The 24,900-nt window shown below is 43.8% G+C and overlaps 1 protein-coding gene across 7 annotated transcripts in view; it reads left to right on the top strand.

Moving 5' to 3' along the window:
• Positions 1–2,572: 2,572 nt before the first annotated feature.
• The window catches only part of Atp2b1 (ATPase, Ca++ transporting, plasma membrane 1), a 111,514-nt gene continuing 89,186 nt past the window's right edge, over positions 2,573–24,900 (top strand). For 3 of the 7 annotated variants that reach the window (NM_001359508.1, NM_001359509.1, NM_001359506.1), the window contains exon 1: positions 2,585–2,736. The gene's annotated coding sequence lies outside the window, so the exon portion shown is untranslated. Of the gene's footprint in view, positions 2,737–2,967; positions 3,315–24,900 lie in introns of those variants that run through there. The other 4 variants (NM_001359507.1, NM_026482.2, XM_011243549.3 and 1 more) reach the window with 3 other exon arrangements.

The raw sequence follows: 24,900 nt of genomic DNA on the forward strand, positions 1-24,900 counted from the left end.
TGTTATTGCCTCTTCAATATAACATCAAAAACAGTCACTTCTGTATCTGAAAACACATTTACAAAACTACCCTATTATTTAATAGAAAATTGTCTTGTGTTGCTTTTAATGTATACTACTATATCTCCAGATCAATTAATCCATGGGATAAATTAAGTCCAAGATGAAGATGATGCGCTCATATAATACACAGGGGCATTTCTGAGTTCAGGCAGCTCCATATTTTCTAAGGAAAAGTGCTGAAGGGTGAGCACTAGCCCAGGACCCCATGGACTTGCTGGACACCATGAGGCTTCAGTCTCATCTCTTGCACCAGAGGAAAATAAGAAACCCTAATTAAGCAACTCAGCAGTTTTACACCGAAAAGTATGTCATTTGGGGAGGTTTTAGGATGAAGCCCTGCAGGAGGGGGGAATTGAACTTCCTAAAGCTCAGCTGCTTCTATACTGGTTTCAGCTTTAATTTTGTATCTGAAGCATAAAAACACACAAATCAAATATACAGTACAATTACCCTGGCTATCTGAGAGCGAGTTTATCATATATGCAACTCACATGAAGTGCACACAACTATGTTCTGGGACATGCATGTTTTCACTTGTGGGTACATCTTTGGATACCAATAAAAATTTCACTGCAATCATGCTCTATAGTAAGGAGTTTCGGTGATTTTTCGTGAGCATATACTCTACAACATGCATCTTATGAGTTAGAATTACAGCAAACCCACAAAGTGAACAGATTCTAGTTTAGTCTATTATGGGTTTTGCTGGTGCAGCATGCAATGATTCACTTAATACTTTAATGTCAAATTCTTGATTAAAATAGAATGCATAATTCAATTTTCTATGGGGACTTCCTTGGAGAAAAGCGGGGAAGTAGCCAAGAGTTCATAAATGTGTCTGCGTTATTCTAAAAGATACTTCGGGGTGAGAAAATACTGGAAATTACCTAAATGAAATTTAATTAATTTGTTTTTCTAATTGTAGATTTGAAATAGTAGCAGGAAGGGCTATTTATTGTATCACATCAACCAATTCTCTGTGATAAACAGAGAGAGAGAAATACCCAGTGCCAGTTTTACATGTCAAGGGCACAGCTCAGAGGTTGGTAATGTCTACCCTGGTGGAAGATATAAATGGAAAAATTATTTTCAGCAGTTTTATCATGGAAAATTTGCTTTTAAACTCAAGTATTTTCTTTTCAAGCCTTTATATTATTTTAAAACAAATGCTACCCGACAGGGAACATACATAATGCAGTACTTGTCTTACCGGTGTGCTTTGGAGAAGACTATGAAACTACCAATTCTTCCAATTCAGGGTTGAAAAAAGCAAAACAAAACACTTACAGATCACTTTTTTTGATGTTTTTTTCTCAAGCTAAGTGATGCTGAAAATAACACGGATAAGGTCTAAATTGTTCGGGGGAAGGGGGAACCTTTAGTTCAAGCAGAGATTACAGAAAGATGGGACAGGATACACATCTTTAAATGTGTGGATACAGTCAAGAATATCCTTTTTTAAAGTAGAAGTAATCATGAGCGGTTTTCTTTTGAACTGGTTGGACCAGAGTCGGCTACCTTTTACCGTCTAAATACTGCACGGTACTCTGCATGATTTTTTTTTTTTTTCTTGTTCCTTTCTCCTCGGGAAAGATGAGGGCAGGATTTAAGTATTATGAATTAAAGACCCACTAGCTCGCCACAGGTAGGAAAAAAAAAAAAAAAAAAAAAAAAAAAAGCAGCAGCCGCAGCAGCAAACCCAAAAGAGAAACACGAGGACTTCAAGCGGACCTTGCGAGGCCTGCTTGCACCGGCTAGAGGACACGGTTTGGGCGCTGCAGCGGGGATCCCCGGTGTCGGTGGCCGGGCCAGCGCGCCTACAGGGCGAGTGGGCTCTCTTCCCAAAAGGGAAGGCACTTTGGCTGTCGGGCGAGTGCGTCACCGTCCGGGACAGGAGACAGGTCCGCTAGGGAGTGGGCGCCGAGCCGCTCTCCCGTCCCGTGACCCGGCATCGCCTCCACCCGGGGGCGACTCGAGCGGGACCCCAAGTGAAGGGCGTCCCACTGCGGCGGCACTCGTCGCTCTCCGGCTTCCTCACGTTGCAGGAGCCGCCGGGCCGCGCGCCCAGGCACCGGCGGTGACGGACGGAGTCACCGCCCCCTCCTCCCCCGCCGCCCCCTCCCGCGGCCCTCCCCGGCCCCGACACGTCATGGAAACACAGACGTCAGAGCCCCGACGGCCAATCGGAAGCCGCCGCAGGAGGGGAAGGGAGGGGGCGACAGCGCAGGAGGGGGCGGGGGCAGCCGGGAGCCCGGCGCGCAGGGAAGGAAGAGAGGGAGGGGCGCGCGGAGGCGCGAGTCGCCCGCCCCGCACTACAGGCCACCCTTTCCACACCGCGCGCTGCAAGTTCTGATCCCCGCCGCCTCACCCCACCCCGGGCGCGCGCTCGCCAGGCGGGGCCGCGCTCGCCGGATCCTCCCCTTAAACGCCCTCTCCGGGAAGCGCCAGTCCCGGTCCGAGCGGCGCTACCTCCGCTCGTGCGCGCGCGCGCGCCCGCCCGCCCGCCCTCAGGCTCCCCGCGGGCCGCGTCACGTGACCGCGCCCAGCCAAGGCGGCAGCGGCGGCCGCGCGAGCATCCGCAGCGGTGGCAGAGGCAGCGGGAGCAGCTGCGCTGCCAGCGTGGAGCGGGAGGCGTGGAGGTGTGGAGAAGAAGGGAGCGTCGGACCGGAACGGGTGAGCGCCCTCCTCCCCCCTTGCCTGCTCGGGCGGTCTCGCGGGTCACCCGGTGCACACCGGGCCCCTGCCCCGGAGCTGGCCGTTGCCCCTTGAGCTCCGCGTCTGCGGACCGGTGTCCCCGGACCCCGCCCCGGGTTGCACCCCGCCCGTTGCTGCTGCTGTTGCTGCTGCTGCGGACGCCGGCGCGGGGCCGGTTGAGCTGCTGTGCCGAGCGCGGCGCGCCCTGAGCGCGGCTTTGCGGAGCGGAGGAGGCGGGTCCTGCGGGGACGCGAGCGGCCACTCGGCGGCCGCCGGGCTCTGGGCGGGGGCCGGCCGGGCGCCGCCTCCTCCTCCTCCGCCGCCGCCTCCTCGCGGTGCAGCGTGAGTAGGGAGCCCCGGCTGGTGGACGCCGAGTCTCTGGGCTCCGCCGCCGCCGCCTCCTTCCCGAGGTGCAGCCGCACCTCCGCGTGGCGCCCCGAACCCAGCGAGCCGGCTGCGGGCACGTCCCGCGACCCCTCGCCGCCATCCCCCGGACCCACCCGCCTAGCTTTCCTTGATTCTTCCCCTCGGAAAAAATGGTTCCCGCTGCGGGCGAGGTGAGTGGCGGCCGGTGGCTGCCCGCGGCGGGGGCGGCCACCTGCGGGGGAGGCCGGGTGGGGCGCGCAGGGCGCGGCGGGGGTCCTGACAGCTGGGCGCGGGGTGGAGCGCGGCGGGTCCCCGCGAAGTTGGCGGCGCCGCCGGGGTTCGCTCCTGCTAGGAGACCGTAAAGGTGAGGAGGCTTCCTCTCCGCGCGCCTCGGCGCCGGGTCCAGCTCGGAGTCGCCGTCCCGGTGGCTTCTCGTCTACACCCGAGGGCTCTCGGACTTCGCGGGGCTGCCCCTGCTGCCGCCACAGCCCATCTGAACACCGGTCGCCCCTACCCCGGCATGTGGTGACCTTGAGGGCAGCGGTGCCCCGGCACTCCCTCTTCCTGCGACCCGGGAGGGTCACCCATTTAATCCCTGGCTTGGGCCCCCGGGAGGTACTGCCCGTGCAAGGTGAAGGTTTGTCGTCGGCCCCCCGGAGAGGATGGTGTGATAGATGCCTGTCAGACAGGACGGTGACTCCCGGGGAGTTGAAGAGCCGCCTGGACGCTCTCTTCAGGTCTTGAGTCTGGCCCCCCAGGATGTTCACGGGTGCTTCCGATTCATGTTTATGTACTTAGTTTAAAAGGGGGAAAATCTGCTCTGTCCTCGGAAAGGGTCAGTAAGAAAGGAGGGTGGCATTCCTATTGCGGGGGTGGGGGGGGCGGAGGTGGCGGGGGCTTCTTCTCTATTTCATCTTGCAGGAGAATTTTGTGTCTTAGCTAGTTAGCGACCCCTGGGTCTGCGCCTCGGTCTTTGCCCAGGTTGGTCTCTGCACATTTCAGTCACCAGTTTACTGCGGGACTCTAGCATTGGGAATGCTTTTGCTGTTGCGGTGATCGGACCCGCAAGGGGAAGCTGGGGCTGGTCTGCGTGGGTAAAAGGGTCTGCAGGACCTTGGTAAGGACGCGAACCTCCTCGGTAGGCTGTTTTTTTTACCCTTCCTAGGGGTTAGAGCGCTGCAGACAGCCACCTTTGGCTGCTATGCATGCTACTTTTCTGGGTTTATTAATAATCTAATGACTCCTGTCGGTATCGATTGCTGTTCCTGATAAATTAGTTATATGGATTTTTTTTTTCATACGAGTGGAGGTATATGCATGTCTGGACTGTCTGCCTTTCAACATGGAAGGCTTTGTTGTGCTTCACCTCCCCCACCTGAGGACAGTCTTACTTTAAAATAAGGTTCTTGATCCTCAGCGTAGGTGTATTTTATAATAATAAGTACTTGTAAGGACCTGGTTTGTACAAAGCGCGCATAGGGCATCCCTTTGGATAGTGGCCCATTTGAGTGAATGGAGAGCCTTCACTTGCCCTGCCACCAGCTTTCCCTAGGGAGACTCCCTGTCCTTGTGTGTGGCAGAGCCGGATTGGGGGAATTAAAAGAGGGATTGGAAGGGGGAGAATCTGCTTTTTGTACTTGTATGTTTCATTTAGCACCCATCCCTTTTTTTCCCCTTCCTGGTCAGTTCAAATTTGAAGTAAATAGAAATTTTTTTTTTTTTTTCTTGTTGAGAGCTTTTGAAAGCTGGTGTAGGAAATTGGGCCTTTTAAGCCATGTTTTCAGGGAGATGTTTTACTTTCTACCGTGCTTTGGATAAAACAGTTAAATGGCTGTCATAAAGGGTGGATCTCTGTCCCGATTTTGGCTTGGGTGTAACTGCAAAGATCTTCGAAAAGTAACTGTTATTTCCTACCATATACTCTGCAAAAGTGAGTCACATTCGGGTGAGCTGAGGACAGAGCGCCACCTTTGATCTAAAATTTTGTTATCCCCCCTCCCACCCCCGATCAAATGATGAAAATTAAGAGTACGCCTTCATAATGCTGTCGTCCTCAGCCGTGTGCCCCCTTAGAAGTAAGGGAGAATATGTCTTCATTTTTCTATAATTTCAAGACCTTGAGAGGAATTTCAGCCACTGTATGGGAAACTACGGTGTTTTGTTTTTTTAGTTGAAGCTTGAGACCTTACTTGCCATTCTGAGATGAGGGGAGGAACAAATTTTGACTCGTGTTGTTAATAAAATAAGAGGATATTGATGGTCTGGATCAACGGAGGGGTGGAAGGTAGTGCGGCAGTGTTGTCAACGTTGTTTAGCCATTCTAGCAAATTCCAGTGCCTACCAGCATGGTAGTACTTAGACTTTTTTTTTTTTTAACTGCTGAGCTATGAACAGGTTCCACAATAAACACTGAAAATTTAGTAAAATTATTTTTCTGGCCTGAATATGATATAGTAACTCATTTTTTTTTTCATTAGCTGTCTTCCATTTAACCTGCCTTTCATGGTCTCACTGAGGGCATATCATACCGTGCTTTAAGATCATCTCTAATGAGCACTTTGAGCAGGGATACCTAGACTCAAAGTTGAATGGAAACCATGTTGGAAAATGAGGCTTCTGCACACGGTTCCCCTCAGATGCATCTCATATTAAAAATAAATGGGATTTTTCAGGCTTGGGAGGGAGGGAGAGGGAGATGGAGATGCCGTAGTGGCAGCTAAGCAGGTGAGATTTCCCTGCTCTCTCTGCCTCACCGTCCTCCCTCTTCTCACATCCAAATTTTAGGTACACTATCTCTTTAGGCAGAGGATAATTTCTTATTATCATCTATAAAACACAAAAGAAAAAGATGTAGCTTTTAAGTAATGGGTAAATTAACATGGATGTTACCTAATACAGGTTTTAATTACAGACCACAAGCTGTTATTGCTGTTGTATCTGCATTTAAATTTTAATTCAACATTTGAGTTCTTCTGACTACTGTAAAGCATTAGATGTTGAGCTGTAGATAAGTAGTAAGCTATAATTAAACAAAAAATCCGTTTGAGATGATAGATTATTTATACTCTCACTGCTACAGAGCCTCCTTAAAGCCATGGAAATGGTCCTAGGTTAAAGGACATTTGAAGCCATTAAGTTGATGCATGCAGAATAATTAATATATTGTTAAACATATTTTGGTAAAATCCTCTATTTGGGGTTTCAGTTGACTGATTTCCTTGGGCAAACCTCTTAAGTTAGTTTTAAATGAAACAGTCTTTTATGTGAAACAAGTGTTAAAAGGATTTGTCACTTAGTAAGACTTTTTATAATATTGAAGATCAGAAAACATTTGACAATTTTCCTTGTAGTTTATACATATGTGGTTTCAGCTGATATTTTCATGAATTTTGTAATTAATATGGGAAACAGAATAAGGATCAGGAAGCAGAGGCTTAAAACTTGAGTTTTTGCATCTCATGTAAGAATATTTTCTTGATCAACTGGAATGGAAAATTATGTTCTGATAAATATCTTACAGAAAGATGGTATTAATAACTTATTTGGAGATATACAGACTCTGAGGTAACATTACAAGGAAAACTGTATACAAGGAGCATTTTCAAAAAGAAGTAACAATTTCTTAGCTTTTAGAGATGGTGCTTAGGCACACACACCAAACACACTGTTTTATTAAAATTTTTATTATAAAAATTACCAATGAAAATAGGACAAACTTAACTGATCATTTTAACAACTCACAGCCTATCTCTTGTTCATATCACCGTACTAGAAATAAGTCTTATAAATGGACACATTAGGTAAGTGAATGGAATCTTTTTTTTTTTAATTATTAATTTTTTAATGTTGGATTCTTACTATGTAGCCCTGGCTGGTCTGGAAGTCACTATGTTAGACCAGGCTAGCCCTGAACTCATAAAGACCCACCTGCTCCCTCCTTTTGAGTGTTAAATTGAATTCTTATGTTTAATATTTGTATCATAGGAGATACTCAGCCCTACCCAATATTTAACAGGATCTGAAAAATTTGACCCTGGTTGTGTATGTGGCATGGGATTTTTATTTTCCTCCTAATACTCTGTTGTATAGCAAATACCTAGTAATAGCTTTTCAGGTTGTACTCTTGTTAATACTTTATCACAGTGACTTAGAAATGCTCTCGATTCCTCAGTGTAGTTTTCAACATAACCATGTGGCTTGATTCTCATAACAAGTCGATTTTCAAAGTGAGTTCCGGTGACAGTTGTACCTTTCTCCTTCTGGTAGTCAAGGAGATCTATCTCAGTCCAGTGTCACATAGCTGGCAGATAAATCAGCCAGACCTGGACTCTAGGTTATCCAGAGGTCCCTTGCTTCTGCTCATCGGTGAGCTCACTCACTCTGTGTGTTTAAGTTTATGGACCTCAGTGCCAGGTCAGCTTCTGATCAGTGTAAATTTCATAATATAATAAAAGCAAGTTTGCTTAGGCTTTGCTTTGTAGTTTAATTATTGCTTATGCTCAGAGTAATATCAGCAATTCACAAATTCACACCTGCCCTGATTTGCTTCACAGCAAGGGAGCGACATAAACATTTGCAAAATACTAGTAAAAAACATAGTTAAAATTTATAATTTTTCAAATCTTGTTTTTAGTGAGGGTTTTTTTTTGCAATAATTTATTTAAAAATAAAATTAATGCTAGCGCAAAAAAAGTTCCTTCTTTCAACTCCTGTAATCAAGCGCTTGTTTAGCTGCCACAGGTATGTCATCTAAAATTTTCTCCAATGTTCATTTGTTAAGCAGTGGAATTTAGACATTTAAATAGTTCCCCAGTGAGGAGATTTTTAATTCATAAAATTCAAAACGTTGTTATAAATCTCTCACAAAAAAGGTGGTAATTCTCTACTGTTAGTGCAGTTACCTGGGGCAGTTGCTCTAAGCACAGGTCTCTTGGCCTTACCCCTGCAATTCTGATTCAACACATTTGGGGTGGGGCCGGCGAGTCTGCATTTGAAAAAGAATGCTACTGACTTTATAAACTGGATGAAATTGTAAACATTATTAAAAACCCTTTTTATGATCCAGGAGGAAATCATTGGGTTTATTTTGAACATAGTCGAATTTGTGTTCCTAAATGGTTTTGACTGGTGTAGAAAAGTTTGACTTGTTGGGTTGGATAGTCCTCTTTCTTCTGTGGGTGCTGAGTCGTCTCTCAGAAGCCTGTCTCTGGTAACTTGGTAAGCACTATAGATTCTCAGACATGTTCTTTCTTAGTTCTGTGTCTAAATGTCCACTGTCTTCAAAGGAATTGAACACTGGCTTCTTCTCCTAAGAGTAATTCATGTTATTTTGTTTTCTTTTTCTTTCTTTCTCTTTCTCTTCTCTTTCTCTCTCTCTCCTTTTTTTTTTTTTTTTTTTTTGGTTAGAGGGAAAGGTCTTTCTAATAAATGGCCATAAACTAGTAGGTAAATAGTGACCCTTTTAAATTTCATTTAGCAAACAGCTACTACAAAACAAACAGCATGTTAGTGCTGATGAATCTCAGAAGAATATTAATGATGCCATATTGATAACTTACCAGCTGCACACCAAAACAAGTCAGTGCTGCCTCCCTTGCCTGTTAATAATTTGTGTAGGTAGGTAATGTGCTGTAAGGTCCGTTTGATCTGACTGTTAGTGTAGTCTTAACTGTTGCGTACTACATATGAGCTAACTGCCTTGAATGCATTTCCTGTTTAAAATCAGCCTTATAATGCAGTTGTTTTGTTTCATATATATCAATGTCACAGTTTGTACATACATTAAAATGACAGTAGTTTCAAAGCCCATCTCAGGACTACTGAGCTTTTTTTTTTTTTTTTTACTTTGAAGACTCAGGCTTATTGGCTGAGCCTTAGGGAACAGTTAAGAATTGTGGGGTATAATTTACTAATGATCATGGAAATCTAATTTATTATTTTTGGCAAAGTGGGAAGACTTTTCCCTATATTCTCTTAAAGCTTTTGTCTTTTAATTTTCCAAAACAATGTTAACTAAATAATGTATGATGTTTTAAATTACTTCTTTGGTAAGAAAATTATTTGCTATTTGTAAGGATAGTAACTTGTAGCATTGTGGTTTCTAACAGTCGGGTTTTGTATTAATGTAACTGTCACCTGGGCCTCCAGAGACACAGAGCAGACTTCTGAATAGACCACTGCTTGCTCTGCTTGCTTACACTGTGAAATGTGAGATTATTCTCTTCACTGAAAATTGGTACGACCTGATAGATTGAAGAACGAAATGGATGTTTTCTGAAAAGTAGATCCTAGAAAGGATTTGATTCTTTACCTCAAAAGGAGCTTTTACAATAATTGTATTGTTAGCAGTCCAGATCTGCCCTGCTTATTAACCCAGAGTGTTCTCTTGTGAGAACTTTTAACATAATCACGTTCTTCAAATGCTCAGGCTCTGTGCGTCGATTTACCTTTCCTCTTTGTGCTGAGATTTATCAGGTTTTTGGGGGTTTGTTGTTAATGTTTGTTTTCTTCAACCTTACCTGATGTCATATTTTCCACTAAAACAGTTAGTGCTCCCCCCTTTTTTTTAATCCTATATATCTAGGTTCTGGAGGATTTGTATCAAATGCGTAACCCAGTGTTCTCTAAAGTGTGTTGGAAAACACTGGCTCTTAGGATCACTAAGGGTTTGATGTGAGGAAGAGGGCAGAACAGAAATCTAAGACGTACTGTTGAGGCAGTTTTTCCATTTGGGATTTCTTCACACCTGTAATGTGGGAATATGGATAGAATCTATTCAGATGTGTTCATTGTTTTGCCTTTATTTCAGACCACCTTAGTGGAGCATCTGTCTCATCTGCCAGCCCTAGTATGTTCCCCACCAGGGTCACTGCTTTGTACTTTTAGAGAAGGTGTTGTTCACACATACAGCCTCACACGAATGGTGTTTTCTGGAGCTGAGAGCCATGCTGTATAGAAAGCACTGTTGACCACCCACTGGAGACAGAGTATAGCCTGGCTGTTGCCCTGTTCCCTTTGTTGTGATTTCATACATGTATCCTCTAACCTGAGAAAACTCTAGGTCTCCTGGTCTAAGTATGCCTCTTATTCAAAGCTCAGCAACTGGACAACCTTTCTAGTCATTTTTTTATTTCATTACTTTGCCTGTCTGAATTCCTCTATGTCTCTATTCTTGCCTATACGCTTCTTGTATTTGTTTGCAAGATAGATTTATTTATTTATTCATTTATTTAAATGTGTATGTGTGTTCTTGCATAAGTTTGTGTGCTCAGGTGCCCATGGAGACCAGGGGTGGGGTTTGGGGGGTTGGGGGGACAGTTGGATCCCTTTGAACTGTAGTTTTAACAGGCATTGTGAGCCCCCTAATATGGGTACTGGGAACAGAACACAGGTCCTTTGGGAGAACAGCAAGCTCTCTTGACTACAGAGCCAGTCTCTGCAGCCCAAGTCACACACTTCTTAGGTTCTGTATCCCCTTTCTGTAGCAGACACAACGTGGAGACGTGTTCATGGAAGATGCTACATCAGGGCACTCTGCATATTGGTTTAAGAGTTAGGCATTGTATATCTTTCGTTAAGGTATTAATAACAGAGAAGCTTAGAACCTGGGAGAATTTCTAAAGCTTGTCTTGTCTGACTTCTTAACCCTGCGCCTGTTGCTTCACAGGCTAGTCTGTCTTACTAGTGGACCAGTGATTCCCTTTCATTGACTAAGACAGTCGAATTCAGCTTCTATATGGGGAGTATTTTCCACTTGCAAACAGTGTAGCATATTCATCCTTATTAGACTTTATTCTGATTCTAAAAATAATTGCTGTTTAACTTTATATTTTTAATGAAAATACGTATGAGACTCAACTCCCAAAGAATGAATAAAAAGTTTAAAAAGAGAAAGAACAAGTCATTGGGGGAAAGTATGTCTTTTTTTAAATAACTAATTTCATTTGGGACATATGCCATCTTAGCCTTTCATTTGAATTAATATTGAGATGTGCTTCCTGGGTCTCTATATAATTCATTGATAAATTGCATGGTGTACAAGGTCATAACTTGGAGGGAGTATTATGGGTTATAGTTTAATTGTCGTCTTGCCGTTCCTTGCGTTGGTGGGAATGCTTGTGGAGCTGGAATGGGAATAGGTCACAGGCCCTAATGTTTGGGGGCAGGGCGTTTGAGGGTGAACTCTCAGTCTGTGACCTATTGCTTAGTCACTGCAGGCATCAGGAAGAAGTACAAGGATGCAGTCTGTTAAAGGTGAAAAGTATGGTACTATGGTCATTCTTTTACCCGCCTTCAGGTCAAGAAAGACCACATTTCCCATGTCTACCGAATGCTCATTTCATACACACCATGTTCATTTCAAACTATATAAATTTACCATTGTAAAAATCATCACTCTCAAAATACCTGGCGGGGGGAACTTCTAGAAATGAACCCATTTTCCAGTAATTAGCATACGGTGCTATTGTTTTGTTTAGCTGTTTCAAATTTTATACGTATATTTTTGAACAGTTTTTAAGGGCTCATAATTTAAGTGTTTATTTTTTTAAATTTAAAACCTTTTCTTTTGGGACATTATTTTATGAGGATCCAATTTATCATAATTATATTTATGCCACTCCCCTCTTCCTCTCTGTTCCCCACTTCCTTTCCTTCTGATTCTCTTCTTAGTCTGCCAGTGGCTACACCATTAAAGCAAGCCTTTAGCAACTGTGAACAGCCAGTAGCTTCCCAGGAAGGAATGGTACCTCAGAGATACCTCTTTTGAAGGGCCAACCAAATCTTGTGCCCGTTTTCATGATTGTAGTGCTTTATGGAATTTGTTCCCACTCTGCAGCTCAAGTTGTTTCTTTCTGAAACGTACGTGCGTGCGAGTGGGTGTGCGCGTGCATGCGTGCTTACATCACAGACAGACACTTTTCTAGGGTTCAACACTAACAGCTGTTCATTCTCAGCATTTCACTAGATAGAAACTGCATTAGCCATCATGCTTTGCGACAAAGAGCCCCTCTGCTGCAGGCCGAGCACCACACTGGTTCACAGATAGAACAAACATTAAACATCTAGGGAACCAGCAGTAGCATATTCCCTTCATGGGCCTATCACTCCTCAGCCGGGCTTTGGGGGTTTTATAGTACCAGGTATGCCTTCATATGGGGCAGGTCTCCCTCCAGTTCCATCACACAACAGTTATCCCCAAAGAGTTCTGCCACTAGTGCACCAGCAGGCTTATCCTGCTTGGCTAGTCAGTATTGTAGCACACATTGTCTATAGCTAAGTGAGACTAGACCAATGATGTGTTTCCTGACCAGGGTATATAAATAGAATTTCATAAAGTCCTATAGAAAATACTGGGACTTGGTCCTGCTTTAACTTTGTATCATTGTAATTATAGTGCAACTGTTGGTCAGAGAGATGCACAGGCGTGGTTTTGCCAGTGGAAAATAAAAGGAATTTGAAGAGGAGGATTAGCAAAAGTAAAACGGATTAAAGCAGTAAGTCTTGATCTTCCTGTACCAGAATGCACACAGGTAGTAGGTGCACACATACATGATGCAGCCTGCCAATGCCTATAGATAGAAAATATAGATCTATAGAATTCTACCCTTCTCAGCACATATCCAAAGTCAATTGAGTCATGCTATATTTGCTTTTTTGATGTTGTTTTTCTGTTAAAAAGTGACTCATAGCCGGGCAGTGGTGGCGCATGCCTTTAATCCCAGCACTTGGGAGGCAGAGGCAGGCGGATCTCTTGAGTTCAAGGCCAGCCCGGTCTACAGAGTGAGTTCCAGGACAGCCAGAGCTACACAGAGTAACCCTGTCCGGTGTGTGTGTGTGTGTGTGTGTGTGTGTGTGTGTGTGTGTGTGTGTGTGTGTGTGTGTGTGTGAGAGAGAGAGACTCATGAGCATCGGGTACTTTGTATACTGAAAACAACTAAAGCCATGAGAGGGAAATCCCGAGGGGAAGGGTCCCAGTGTATACAGACAGGGCAGTAAACAAGGATGGTCAGTTAGACCACAAAGATGCTGGACATACTGAGGAGAAGGAGGCTTGCCAGCACCATGTTCAGGAGTTAGAAACAGAGCAGCCAGTCCCCTCTACACACTGGGGATATACACACATACAGCAACCTTTGGGCTGTGCTGCCTTGGAATTTGAACAGCAGTCTTTTATATGCCCGGAACACGTGGCCCTCCCTCCTGACTTCCCTGTCACTGTGGTCCTCTCATGCTGAAGCACTGAATTCTGTCAGTGATACTTAAGCTTAGCTTTCAGAAACCTTTATTAAATTTAGCATAACCCTTATTCTTTTCAACCTTTCATTTTTAAGTTTCACTAACTCTTGTCTTCTAACTTTGGTGTTTTGTTTTGTTTTGTTTAAATTTAATTTTTTCAATCGAGACAAGTGCTGTTTGGTTCCTCAAGATAGATATATTCATTGAAAACCTAAGTTGTCTTAAGTTTTTCATCGGAAGGAGTTTTGTGTAACCAGTGTTAACCCTGCTCCCTGTCAGGTGTACACTAAAATTGTAAATAGCAAATTCCTTACAAATTCAGAGAAAAGAAATCCATACCAAAATGTCGGGAAGAGCGGTGGTAGCCACACGGCAGAACCCAGGATTGTCACTTGTAGCATGATTCTTACTGCACAGTATTATACCGTAATAAAGCAGTAAGGAAACTTTTACATCGTGATTACAAAAATCCTACAAACAAGTTAATCAAAGGTGTGGACATCAGGGTGTGGCTTTCTAACTATGGATTTCACTGGTGCTGACAGATGAATGAGAGGTGGTCCCTCGGGCACTCAAAAAGCTGAATTCTAGCCAGTGATGGAGAAGCCTGGGAGCTGCTCAGTTATTGTTTCAGAGGTCCTCAAGGGCTCTGTGACCATCCTCCTCATCTCTCCAGGTTCCAGAAGCCTGTCTTTTGTCTTCTGGGGAATACATTGAGACCCACAGCAGCAAACCAAGATACCATAGTCCCAGTGCAGATCCCGGCCACCCCTTGTTAATCTGTGCTGGCCAGCAATGGAGAGTTCTCTGACTCAAGGAGAATGACTTGAGAATCCTGATTTGTGTGAAGAAAGAAAAAAAGAGAGAGGGAGGGAGGGAGGGAGGGAGGGAGGGAAGGAGAGAGAGAGAGAGAGAGAGAGACTTTGTCAGATCTTCTACAGTGAACTCTGTAGTTAGAAAACCACACATTGATGTCCATACCGTTGATTTTTCTCTATTTGTCTTACTTTTTTTAATCATAAGATTTTTTTCTTATTACTTTATTAAGGTATCATATGTACAATAAACATCATGTTATCTAAAGTGACAATCCTAGGTTCTGATTTATGGCTATCTCAGTAAAACCACAGTCTGTTATTAAGCATATTAAGCGTAGACACTCCCATTAGAGTGTCTTTTCGTCTCTATCCCACCACCCTTTCCAACAGCCCGCTGCTGCTCTCCTCGGTTAATCACTGACCTGTCCTGATTAACTTGACATGTCTCTAAGCATATGATCTTAAAAACGTACAATAGATGCTCTTTTGTAGTCTGGCGTTGGAGCTAAGTATCTTAAGATTCATCTGTGTCGTATCTATAAATAGTTGTTTTTGTTGCTGATGACAATGTCACTGTATAGCTGTGACACTGTTTGTTAATGGGAAATTGTGGACATTTTGGTTCATGTAAAGCACAGTTTGTTGTTTTTTGAGTTATATTAGCTCTTTATTGCTTAGATCAAAGAACTTTGGGAATCATTTGTGTTTGCACTGGGAGGTGGCGGCAAGTGTTGATGAAAGGAATCCATGAAACCTCAAACTGGCAAAGCAGGGAGGCTCACCCTGTCAGAAGTATCTGTGAAGATGAGTGTGGGTTCTGTGCCAGTCACCCCAGATAAGGCAACTTGAAGGAGGAAAAGCTGATCTGGGCCCATGATTTCAGATTTGAGTCCATTGGTTGCCTTGCCTCATTGTTCTGGGCCTGTGGTAAGGCACTGAGTGGCAGAAGCATGTGGTAGATAGGGGACTTGATAACCTCAGGGCAGCTCAGAAGCAGGGAATGGGCAGCCTCCAGTGTCTCCTTCAAGGGCACCCCTCAGTGACCTATTTCCTTCCAGGATGTTGTCCACTATCACATGCTAGCAGTCCAGGTTGGTAACCAGCCTTTAATACATGCAGTTTGGGGGACAGGGAAAGTGGAGGGCAGGGTACCTCAGATCGGAAAGCAAGTTCCAAAATGAATAGCTAGTAGATTAGAAAGTGTAGTTTTTAGGTCCCTCAGAGTAGGGAACAACAGAGGAAAACTAAGGGGATTATTGATATTCCAGAGGAAAAGTATCGTGGATCTTTGCCCTAAAGAAACTTAGGCATGTAGAATTTCATCAGATGGATATATTTCAATGTATTTACACCTCAGATATGTTACCTGTTTATTCTGTTTGCAATTTCTGGTGGCTTAGATACACACATCCTGCTACTTCTGGCAAAATAGCTTGCTTCTACGGAAGCACCAAGGAGAAAAGCAGATCTAACTAACGTGTCTTCTGTAGAGGTGTTCTGTTAACAGCGCATAGGTCTTTCTTCATCCTGAATTTCTCCTTCAAGCCCATGGTACTTCAAGTTCATAAGTCCTTTATGGCGAGGAACAGTGGTTTGTCATCCCCAACATTTGTAGCAGTGTTTTAGGGCTTTTGTTGTTGTTGTTGTTTTTTTTTTTTTTTATGACACCTGAGTAGTCCCAGTTACTTTGACCTTGTGAAGGAAAATACGGATTGACTAAAATGAATTGTCATATACCAGCTTTCTACCTGTAACATCCTGGTCTCAGACAGTGGCTTCTGTGGAGTTTGTGGGTCAGATAACTCTCTATCGAAAATGATGAGTAGGGTTTGCAGCTGTTCGCCAAGACTACTCTTAGGACTGGGCTGGGGAGATGGGTGAGTACAGTGGTAGGCACATAAGTGTAAGGACAGGAGTTCAGATCTGGAACATCCACTCAATGCCAGGCGAGCATGGAGGCTCACTTCCGGCCCCAACCTTGAGAGCTAGAGACAGGGAGCAAGCTGGCTAGCTAGCGGAGCCGAGTTAGGGAGCTGTGAGAGAGCCTGCCCACAATTAAAGTAGAGAGCACGAGGAGGGCACCTTGATGGCACCCCCTGGTCTCTACCAGCTCACTCATGCACACAGGTTTGTGTATGCCTCTACATATATGAAAATGCACACCCATCACAGGCAATTATCCGCAAATACAGTGACTTTTAAACCTTACATACCCAGAAATGTAAGAGCACTGATTATAAAATGCTTGGAAGACACAGAATGGTGTAACCGTTAAAGAGAATCAGGCTTGGGAGATGACAGCTCAGTGGTTAAGAGCACGGAGAGCCTGGCTTGATTCCCAGTGGCCACAGGGTGGTTCAGAACCCGCTGCAACTCCAGTTCTAGGGGATTTGACGCCCTCTTCTGCCCTCCACAGTCACCAGGCATGCACATGGTCCGCAGACTACATGCAAACAAAGTCATCCAGAAATATAAGACCAAATTTTGAATAAGAAAATCACGCGCTATATGTGATAGTTAGCTTTAACATTTAATTATTCTGATATTTGGATTGTGTATGCTTTAACATCCTTGAAGTAGTAAAGTGTGATTAAGAAACTGTATATGGTTTTCTAAATTTCCTTCTTAATGTGATCTAAATTAGTATGATCTGTTTATGACTAGCCCCACGTACGGAATGTTTTGGTTTTCCTCTTTGTTAAATAATCCCTCATTGTGCATCCTTATTTCTGAATGCTTATCTCTACTTATGACCGTGCACTTTTATAATTATTAAATTTAAAAGTAATGTGCTGGTTTGTGTGACCCGTTACAATTTCTTCCAGCTTCCTGGAGTCAGGTTTTTGGGATGGTCTTTTCTTCTTCTGTATAATAGTGTTTCCTGTCTATTTACATGTCTTTCCACTACTTTCTCAAACTCCCATAGCACCTTTAAAAATTGTATTCTTGTTTGACACTTTCAGGACCTGTTCAGCCTGAGAGTAGAGGATGCTAATTTTTCTGTCACTTGCCCTTGGCATGGTGCCTATTTATACCTGTGTGGTTCTTCATGATGTTAAGTGAGCATCTTGTCTCTAGCAATGAGCTTGTATCCATTGCCTTCTCATTCATGTAAAATCCTTGCTTGGGCCTGGAGAGATGGCTCTGCCCCACTGTGAAAAGCACTGGCTTCTCTTCCAGAGGACCTGGGTTTCAACCCAAGGATCTAGATGGTGTCTCACAAATACCAGTAACTCCAATTCGAGGGGTTTTCTCTTCTGGGCTTTTCAGATACCAGCCATACACGTGCTGCACAGACATACATGCAGGCACTCGTACACATAAAACAAAAATAAAATACTTGTTACATTCTTAGAAGCAAGAGTATGCTTGGAATGAGGATTTATCAGCCCCTCCTGTTTTCTCTTTTAAACTTCAAGAAGACTGATGTGCTAGCCGGACGGCACAGATGAAAAGTGCCTTGTTACAGCTGTTCTGTGCTTTATACATTTTATTCTTTCTGTAAGGAGAATTTACTACCTGTGCAAATAGAAAAATAATGCAGTGGAGACTAGGAAGGGAAGACTTACAGATGCCCAAGTAACCGAATTCGGAATGCCAGCCTTTTGACAAAATGCTCCAAAACAGAATGTGGCTTGCTTTTTGTTCTTTAGGACAGAAAACTACAGATGTTCTAGCATCTAAACTCTTATGGAAAAGTCGATGTGCAAATAATAATACAGACTCCATTGTAGGTCAAAATAAAATCGTGGAGGCTGGTCAAGGTATTTTAGTAAATTTTCATATGGTGTTTTCTGGAATTTTTTTTTAACTTCAGATTTTGAGTGGAAGACAGAATTATTTTAAATTAAATATCTGTATTTTGTTTTTTAATGGGGAGACAGATAGATCAGGAGTTCAAAACCAGACTGGGCTATATAACACAGCCATCTAAAAAAAAAAAAAAAGCAAAAGAAATGAAAGAGGGGGACAGATGGGGCAGAGGGAGAGGTGTGTGTGTGTGTGTTCCCGCGTGTGTGCGTGGGTGTGCTCAAGCCTGTTGTTTTGCTGGGAAGGCGGGGTGGGAAGAGACTGCACGCTTGCTGCTCCCCTCTCTTTCCTTTTCTGTGAGGGTGCTTATCAGATGCTGCCTGCTTGAGTACTGAGTACCGGTACCTGTGTGTGCAGCTGACCCCTTCCTTGATTGTTCTCTATGGGAAAGGGCTGTGGCATTTCTCACTGCTTCTTTTTCCCTACAAAGGAGAGCCCCCGCCCCCGCCCCCGCCCCCTCGTGCTCTCGAACCTCAGGACTTTTGCTGCCCTTGTTTTCGTTCTGCCCTTGTTACTGCTGAGGATTTTCCTGAGTGGCAGCCGTGTTTCCACATAGGACCTAGGGCCGGCGACTTAGGCTGTCCATTCAGCTGTCATCTTGGACTTTCTCCTGCCTTCCTTCTTGGTACATATTAAATCATGTAGCCATAGATTCAAATGTAGTCCCCAGGAGAGATGCTGTCTGGTGACGGTATTTGTCTTGCAATGAGGGAAAATGGTTGGTGAGATTCTTTGGCCGTGCTCCCACAGTATATTTGGTATCAGCTGCTGGCCTCAGGAAGTATATACCCCAGAGTTAAAGAAATTTAGATTGGTTTTAGGGTTCTTAAGAGATGTTTATTTAACTGAAAACTGCAAATAATATACAAGAAGCGGGAGGCCATCACTGAAAGCCACAGGTAATATTGGAATTGTGAGCCTTTGAGTTTAAATGACAGCTATAGAAGTACAATGTGCTGGATGTGTGCGTGTGCTTGGGAGTTCAGAACAAGCAGAGTACTTTCTTACTTGTTTTCTTTTGTTTTGTTTTTTTCTTTTTCTTTTCTTTCTTCTTTTTTTTTCTTTTTTCTTTTTCTTTTTTTTTTTTTTTTTCTGTTTTGATTTTTTTAGGACACGGTTTCTCTGTATAGCCCTGGCTGCCCTAGAACTCACTCTGTAGACCAGGCTGGCCTTGAACTTAGAAATTCGCCTGCCTCTGCCCCCCAAGTGCTGGGACTAAAGGCGTGGGCCCCCAGTCTGTTTGTTTTTTTATTTTTTCTATTGTAATCGAGGTCACTTTAAGAGAAAAATAGAGGTATAAAAGATGTGTAGAAAAGTGTGCTTTGTACGTTAAAGTCAATACATACCAGGCTTCGCTGAGTATGGTGTGACACTCTTTATGAGTTTGAGGCCAGCCTGGTCTACATAGCAAGTTGCAGGCCACCACTACTACACAGAGAACCCTTTCTCAACAGTCACAAGCCATTCTGTTAGTGGACTGGCTGCCTCCTGGAATGGGACAGAAAGGCTGCAAGGGGCTAAAGGAAAGGTTAAGGGCTGTTGGGTATCTTCTGGGCTAGCCTGGGGCTGTTGTTCATCCAACTTCCTGAACTGTGTAAAACAAAGAAGAGAACCAGGAAATTGGCAGAAAAGCATTTTAAGAAGCCAAAAGTTACTGTGTCAAACTCCCTTCAGTTTAGGTGTTTCCTTGGTGTGTTCACTTGTACTTTAGATTCAGTCCTGTACAACTTTTACAACTAGTTTTCTAATACATTGCCAATGACAGAACAGATATGAGAAGCAAAATTGTTTGGAGGCAAGCACAAGGATTGTGTTTTTTCAGAATCAGAAATTTGACATCTTTTTTTTTTTAAGATTTATATATTTATTATATGTAAGTACACTGTAGCTGTCTTCAGACACACCAGAAGAGGGAGTCAGATCTTGTTACGGATGGTTGTGAGCCATGTGGTTGCTGGGATTTGAACTCAGGACCTTCGGAAGAGCAGTCGGGTGCTCTTACCTGCTGAGCCATCTCACCAGCCCCAAAATTTGACATCTTGATGGTGGTGTAAGATGATGTTTTTTGAATTGATCAGATTTAACAGTCGTGGACAGTTGGTTGAAAAACATTGGCTCTTTGCCATTTTCCGTATCTGGAAAACCTTCATGTGGAATTAACGTCATCTAGGGCCCTGAAAGTCCTCCTTCACAAAACCCACACCCCTCAAAGAGTAGGTGCTTCTTGATAATTGGTGGTCATCCAGTTGGACCCTGCTGTGTGGTCCCAGCTCTGGTGGCAGTCACCACCTCGTCATACCTGAAGACCTTGCTGATTCCAGAGGTCCACAGCAGCTGCTCACTGTCCCCTGCCTTTGTATGTCACTCTCCTTGTCACTAAATCGTCATGTTCCAGAGTACTGCTCCTGTTCAAGGCCTGCTCTTAAAGACCAGGCTTTGCTTAGCCACCACTCCAGCCACCCTGCACAGAAACCTTCCTGTGGCTGTGTAGCAGTCATTTTCTATGGTTAGTTTCCTTGTCTCTGAACTATCAGGAAATAAAGGATTAGTTTAGTAGTAGCTGTAGGCGAGTGAGAAGTACGCGCACAGATGATCTCGGCCTGACTGCTACAGACAGTTCTTGTCTCATAAAAATTATAATTACTACTGGAATATCATCCTTTTTTTTTTTCTTTTTTATATAGTGAGAAATCCAAGTTCAAGCCCTTTTTCAGTTTGAAGTCCTGTGAGTCATTGCTGCTGGTCTTGGATTGAGAATGGCATCAGAACAGCATGTTACTTTGTATAACCTGTGCTCTGTGGTCTTAGCTTCCTCCACAGTGGGCATATAACTTTGCAGCTTGGCAGATTTGTTTGTAGTGTGTACTTCAATATTTACTTAATTTTTAATGTATTCAAGTGTATGAGAGAGTTCCTATGCATGCAAGGAGGTCAGAGGACAGCATGTTCTGGAAGTCGGTTCTCAACACCCCATTCCACCCCGTTGTTGAGGCTGTGTCTCTTGGGATACTCCAGGCGAGCTGGCCTGAGAGTCTGTTCTCCCGTCTCTCCCTCTCATCTTGTCTCAGGGAGGCTAGTGTTACTGATGTTGCACAGCATCTGCCTTTTGCTTGGGTCTTGGGGGTTGCCTACAGGTTGTCAGGCTGGCGCACCACACGCCAGTCATTCTCCTCAGCCCCAAACTTCATATTCTAAAACTGTGGTTTTCTTATTCTTATTTCTGTCGTTAATGTAATAACGATCCAGTGTGCTAATGTATAAAATGGAAACACACTGCCCTTCCTTAATTTGAAAATCCTTTTCTGAGAATAAGGCAAACCCCCTTCCCTATAATTGCCTGCCTGACGGGTGACAGGCAATCTGTGTGAACTAGATTTTTGGTTTCAGTGTTGTTTCTTAATTACAGACTTCTGAAAGATGCTTTAAGCAGAAATGAGGGATTCAAATTGCCATGGTCTCAACGATGACAAAAGGATGGAATTTCCTATTTGGGAAGCTAATAGTGCTGAGATCTGAAGGAATGACTCTGTCTCTCTACTTCTGTGTCTCTGTGGGGGGGGGGGATTGATTGATTGATTATGGAGGGGACCAGGTGCCTTCCTATATGACTCTACATTTATTAATGTTTTTCACTGAACCTCTGCCTGGCCAGCAAGCCCCAGGGCTCTGCCTATTCTCAGTGCTGGAAGTTCACCTGCCACACCTGGAGTTTCCAGTGTGCTGAATGTGTGGGGAGGATACAAACTCACACCCTCGTGCTTCCTCACCAAATGCCTCACCAGTCAGCCATCTCTTTAGTCTCGAGCATCTGTAACAGATCATTTCCTCTCTTAGAGTCATTTGCTGGTAAGTCGATTGCTTTTGGATAGAGTGGGAGTTCGCTAGGAGTTAGTTGGTGACAGTGTAACCCCTAGACCTAGCAGAATTCCTGGGGTACCGCAGGTCTGAAGCAGAATAGTAATCATGAGTTTCGCCTGCAGGCTTCCTTCTGCTGATCTTTTTTTTTTTTTTTAATTGTCCAAAGTAATTTGTGATATGTTGGCAAAAAATTTTTATGAAATTTATTTAGTTTCTATCTTTAAATTTTTATTTACGCCATGTCTTAGTTAGGGATTTACTGCTGTGAAGAGAAATAATGACCAAGGCAATTCTTATAAAGGACAACATTTAATTAGGGCTGACTTGCAGTTCAGAGGTTCAGTCCATTATTGTCAGAGTGAGAAACATACTGGCCGGCCAGCAGGCAGGCATGGTAGCTAAGAATTCTACATCTGGATTGGCAGGCAGCAGGAAGAGTGAATGAGACACTGGGCCTGGCTTGAGCATCTGAGACTTCAGAGCCCACTCCCAGTGACATACTTTCTCTAACAAAGCCACACCCACTCTCACAAGGCCACAAGGCCCTGTGGTGCCACTGCATGGGCCTATAAGAGCCATTTTCATTCAAACCATGACATGCCACATATGTCATGGATGTCACCCTTTGGCCTGAGTTTAGGAGAACAGGTTGGCTTGTTGACTTTAGTTTTTATAGTCATGAGGCTAGAGTCTGATTTTCTTACACAGTTAGGTGATTGTGAGAAGCACATTGCACCAACAGCTGGTGTGCCTTCATCTGTTTGGCAGCATTCCTGATAAGGTGATAAGCCCTTCAGTTCCTTCCTCTGTAGACAAGGACCTAAGGACAAGTGCCCAGGGGCCTGAAGGACTGACCAGTGGGACAGTTCTCTAGTCCTGGGCAGTTGCTCTTTCCATTGCCAATAACTGTGCCTTTGGTGTGTCATGAGCTAGATATGTTTGTTGGTTTCTCAGTTTTGTTTTTTTCTTTTCTCGAAATTAAAATGTTCTTGGATCGATCTTGAAATGCTAGCCTGTTCATCCAACTATTTCTGCAAAACTGTTTAGGATATTATGCATTTAATTAATCTTATTTACAAAATGCTGGTTTAAAAGGGACCTGTTTAGATCTAGTTCTCATTAGAGTGTGTCTCTCATTTGAAGTATCAGACAGCAGTGGATATTTGATACTGTCCTAATCCATTATTCTTTGTTTGAGATAGGATCTCATGCAGCTGGGCTTGCTCTGCAGACATCCTGCCTCCACCTCCCAAGTGCTGGGGCCTTCAGGTGTGTGCTGCCACGTTTGGTGGCATTACCCTGGCCTTAAAGGAGGAATTCATACTGTGAGAAACAGATGGGGATGAGGGAGGGCATAGTAATTATCCTGATGATCCTAGGGAGAGGGGAAAACAGAGAAAAGGGCATCTTGGTCAAAACCAACAGTTTGGGCATAGGAGTTTGATGATCTGATTGACCTAGGAAATTTCATGTCACAAAACGCTGATTTGTGTAGGGACTTGCCTCTGACAGTTTTGCCAGTAGCCCAAGAAAAGGGATGAGTCACAACTTTGCCACTATCCTTACAGAATGATGAGCTACCAACCTCATTAATGAGACTTATTTACAAAATTACTTCAAGTATATCTTCTTTAAAATGAAGATTTGCTATCTTTGAGACATTTTCTTTAAAAAAACCACCAAGAGTTGAAGTTATAGATGATTCAGGCAATGCGAGCCCATCCAGAAGGCTGAAGATAATTCTCCCTTGGTATAAAGCACGCATTACCAACCTGTATATATATTCTGGTGTATTAAAATTTTTTGTAGTAGCTTTATGCATGCATAATAGTAATGACATCTATTTAAAAAATCTAGAAATTGTATCCAATGCCTAGTGAAGTCTTACTCTGAAGAATCTACGTTTCCAAAAAGTAAGTAATGGGGTGTCCATACATTCCGTATTTAAACTAAAGAAAATTAAAACAGTCAATGTGGTTTTATTAAAGCAACAGCACCCTAGTCCCAGGGATCAGTACGACTCAGAAGCACAGCGCACCTTCTGTATACAGTGATCGACAGCCATTTGATATTTAGGAAACAGTGATTAGCAGGTCATGGTGATACACATCTGTGGTCCCATCGTTTTCGAGGCCAGTAGTTTCAGGTCAGCCCGGGACACATGAGATCTTGTCTCAAGATAAATAAATGAAGAGCAAATTAGCAGAAGCAAACCACTGTGTCTGTGTGATGTGCCCGCAGTGTGTACACGGGAAAGGTAAGACATAGATGTGAGGATAAGAGCTGTCTCCCAGGCTGACTTGGTGGTGTGTGAAAAACAATAATCAACAAGTGTAAATACTGATAGAGCAAGTGAGTGATAGAGTAAGGGTAAGAAGCCATGCTGAGCCTGGGCAGGATGTGGGTTCGAGCCCCCCACACCCCAACTGCCAACTGGGCATTTGAGGTCTTTCAGCTTTTTCTCTCATAAGCATAATGGTTATTAGGTAGGGCCAGAAACACAGGCCAGATGGACAGTCTATTACAATTCATTCCCAGTGTTTGTAAGTGTGCTGGGCTGTGAGACGAGACCAAGGTGATGCTTAGCTCCTGGGAGACCCAATTTCCTTCAGAATCAAAGAAAAACGAAATTACAGTTGATGTTTAATTTAGTTTTAAAATTGTTTCCTTGGAAACTGGGCTTCGTAATCAGAAAACAGGACCAGTTTGCCAATGAATATTTTTTTTTTTAATGTGTTCCAAATATTACCTGGGACATATGTAGGCTAAATGTTTTTTGTTGATTATCTGAAGTTTAAATTCTATTTAATAGCCGTTTTAGGGCCTGGCGAGACAGACAGGAACAGTGAATCTTTGCTCTGCTTTAGTATGTAGGAGCCTGAAATACAGACTGTATGCAAGTCTTCAAGAATGCACTAGTGTTTAGCCGCGGGGGGGGAGGGGGGGGGAGAGGGTGCTCCTCTTCAATCCTAACACTCAGGAGGCAGAATCAGGCAGATCTCTGAATCCCAGGACAGCCAGGACTACACAGAGAAACCCTACTTTGGTAACAACA

The sequence above is a fragment of the Mus musculus genome, chromosome 10 (assembly GCF_000001635.26).
Source record: "Mus musculus strain C57BL/6J chromosome 10, GRCm38.p6 C57BL/6J".
In the NCBI taxonomy this organism is placed as follows: domain Eukaryota; kingdom Metazoa; phylum Chordata; class Mammalia; order Rodentia; family Muridae; genus Mus; species Mus musculus.